Source organism: Frankliniella occidentalis, unplaced genomic scaffold (genome assembly GCF_000697945.3).
Source record: "Frankliniella occidentalis isolate FOCC.00 unplaced genomic scaffold, Focc_3.1 Scaffold25, whole genome shotgun sequence".
Taxonomy (NCBI): Eukaryota; Metazoa; Arthropoda; class Insecta; order Thysanoptera; family Thripidae; genus Frankliniella; species Frankliniella occidentalis.
Window position 1 is genome coordinate 406355 of NW_026267155.1, and position 3811 is coordinate 410165.

Below are 3811 nucleotides of genomic sequence, written 5' to 3' on the forward strand. Positions count from 1 at the left end.
TCACTTCCTTGGGGCGCGCTCACGGAGAGAGAGAGAGGGAGAGGTAGGGGGAGAGGGAGAGAGACAGAGAGAGGGAGATAGAGGGGGGGGGGGGCTGCGTGAGATGCGCTGCGTGTCTGGAACAACTAGAGCAGAACCTGGTGCGTCGGTAGGAGAGGGGCAGTTTGCAAAACAGCCCGTCGTGTGCCCGTCCGTCTGCCCGTCCGTCTGCCCGTCCGACTACGGCACGGTAGGTAAAATTCTCGCCTCACGACGATCATCCCCACACATAACATCAGTATAGAATAATGCCCCCCACCCTAAAAAAAAAAGGAAAGAAGAAAGAAAGAAGGAAAGAAAGAAAGAAAGAAAGAAAGAAAGAAAGAAAGAAAGAAAGAAAGAAAGAAAGAAAGAAAGAAAGAAAGAAACAAAAAGAGTGTGTTCTACCCCAAAACATAGAGGAAGATGGTGGGCCAGGAGCAGGCCAGGAGCAGGCCTGGAGGGAAAGTGCGACCCAGCCAAGGACTCCGATTGTCGTCCCCGATCGCTGACGCAATCGATGCATTCTGCATTGGCGATGAACAGAACAATTATCGGTCGATTATCAGCATCGCAGAATGTTTTTCAAACGTCAGGAGAAGAAAAAAAAAGTGGGCAGGTTTAATGGTTACGAGATCACGCGCAACCAGAGTGGCTCGTCTGATCGACCCATATGTTTAACATTTAGCGAAACATACGGCGCCCCCGTTTTTCAAACGCGAATCCATTCGCACCCGCCCGTCTGGTGCATAGCGGTGCGGTAGGAGCGGCGGCTCCTGGGTAGGCAGCCCAACTAACGCGGCTGAACGATGGGAAGCCCAAGCGCCCGCGGCGGGGCAAGGGGCGGCAAGGCCTCCTGTACCGGGCAACGGTCTCCCGCTCCCATCTCTCCTAGCGAGGATCTCTCCTCACACCCGGACAAAAATAAAATAAAAATTGGGGAGTAATTTCCTCATCCGACCGCAGGACGACTTTTGAGTTCGGAACGGGATCGGCCGAACCACAGTGGTCAGAACATACTCCCCGGATTTGTGAGACGGTTGACGCACGTACGTTGGTTAAACTGTACTGACCCACCACTGGACATGGAGCTCCTTTAAAGTCAGATACTAGGTCTTATTAGTGCACCCGCCACCACAGCAAGGTGCCAGGCACCAGGGAACTCCCACGGCCCGCTTTCGCCGTGAGTCGAAACCCGGCCCAGAGCCGAGTCATATGCCACCTTCGACGCAGTTTAACCAGGACGGTACGCCGTCGAAACTCCACGGGGCGGGGGGGTTCGTGGTGAAATGACGACGTTGAGTCCATTTGACATTTGGTCGTCTAAAAAATACATGTCGCCGGCGATTCGAACAGCCGACCTCTGACGCCCTGAGCGGGCGCGCTACTGACTGAGCCATGGAGGCCGGTGGCGACATAATGTTGGACGACCAATTCTACGCTGCTCACTGCTAAAAAAAAATAATCTAAGAGCGAAGATTTTTTTTTCCACAACATATACAAGTGCTGGGGAACAACATGTCAAAAGATGGCGATAACTTTTTGGGGGTTCCTTTAGTGAGAGGTCAGACGGGACTTGGTCGCTCTCTCACTCCTCCTCCCCAACCCCAACCCCACCATCCCGCCGCGCCTCTAAGACTACGTAAACAAACATTGAAATCGGCGTCTTCTGCAACTCTTTACCGATAATTCCTACCCCAATTTGTCATTAGATTATAATCAGAATTTTAGGGTGGACAGCGTTGTTCTTTGATTTTAATCGCAACGGATAGTAATGCTTAATGGTTTCCGGAATATTAATTGTTCTGTTCCGGTCATTGTAAGAGGTTAGTTGTGCTCCAAAGCCTCCATATACACTTATTATTAGTTGTAACATATTTTTGGAGACACAGTAGATGATGGCCTGTAATTGCAACTTGGCTCACACTGTATTATTCTTTGTGGAACAGCAAAATGTATTAAGTCAGGTTAGGGTGTGGGCTTTCATAGGCAACTGAGGGCCTTAGCGCTATTTGTGTAATCCCCTAAACAATCAAACAATCAATGTGTGTTGCAGCTCATTTATTATTTATTTATTTTTATTTGTAATGTAGCTTTGATAGAGCTTTACAAGTCGATATACCTGATAGAATGTACTATTTGAATTTGGTAAAACCATTGTTAAAAGGCTCTCCTATTGAGTAGGGCTTCATTGCTAGTAAACACCTCTTTAGCACAGCTTACTATCTTTTTTCATTTTTCATATTCTTGATTTCCGGGGGGAAGTGGTTGAATAGTCCACTCCTTACATGGATTAATTTATCAAATTCATCATGGCATTTCTTTCTACGGAAGTCTTTTTTTCCCTCAGAAAGAAATACCGTGGTGAAACGAGTTACCATAGTATGAGTAAAATTATACGTTTGACAATTGTTGAGTAATAAATGAAAGCAAACATAGCACTAAAAGTGCCATTTAATATGATTGCAGGAACACGTCCCGGAAATGTTCTTGACATGAGCAAAGAAGTCTATGGAGTCATTTTACCTAAAAGGATAGGTGAGTTGACAATAACCAATGCTGGTCCAGCTCTGTCAGCTGGTCAGTTCCAGTCTCTGTTTGGACTCTAGAAGCTCCCTTTGGTTTTGGTGTGCATCAAAGTTCAGTTAATAATGGTTTTTGTGGTGCCTTGGTTCTTCCCTGACAATTTTAATCATCCCCCGTCAAAATCCAGGCTGGAATTGGTTTGGCTTGGTCGGGTAGACTCCCCTTTCACTTGCTCCTTGTAAATATCATGGAGCCAACCCACTACAGCAGAGTTCTTTTCCTGTAACCTCGCCTGTAACTTTAGCTTGCGCGCCTTAGGTAGACAACCCGCCCATAGTTAGAAAGACCACCACTTAAAACTCAAGTTTCTGTGGAGAGGGGTGTTTCTAACGAAACCAAAGGTAGTTCAATTTTCGGTCAAGGGTGGTTTCTGACGGAACCAAGAGTAGTTTCGTAGTCCCAAACTGGGAATTTCGATTCTATTACTCCTCCGTCAAAATCGACACTCATCGATTTTCGCTAAAAACACCAAAAGGCCTTTGTAAATTTTGCCAAAAACGAAAAATTTTAAAATCGCTGGAAATGGCCGGGATTGGTTTGACAGCATCCTCTTTCAATCTCCCCGTCGTATTTTTTAAGCCGTCGGGCCATTTCAAATGAGTTACGCCTGTTTTTGTTGGACCGGTTCGCCTTCTAGGTAGGCAGCCCATTGTACGCTGCCCGCCAGATTCAAAAGACCACCCCTTAAAACTCAAGTTTCTCTGGATAGGGGTGGTTTCTGACGGAACCAAAAGTAGTTTTGGGGTCCCCTGGTTCACCCCTATCGATTCGACTACTTCTCCATCGAAAGCCGGACCCACCCATTTTCGCTAAAAATGGGAAGGCTATAGCCTTTGTAAATTTGGCCAAAAAACGGAAAAAATAAAAATCCCTGAAAATGGTCGGGATTGGTCTGGTAGCATCCTCTTTTAATGTCTCCGTCGAAATTTCACACCGCCGGGCCATTTCAAGTGAGTTACGCCTGTTTTCTTGGACCGGTTCGCCTGCTAGGTAGGCAGCCCGCTGTACGCTGCGCGCCAGATTCAAAAGACTACCCCTTAAAACTCAAGTTTCTCTGGACAGGGGTGATTTCTGACGGAACCAAAAGTAGTTTTGTGGTCCCCTGGTTCACCCCTGTCGATTCGACTACTTTTCTGTCGAAATCCGGACCCATCAATTTTCGCTAAAAACACAAAGGCTATAGCCTTTGTATATTTTGCCAAAAATG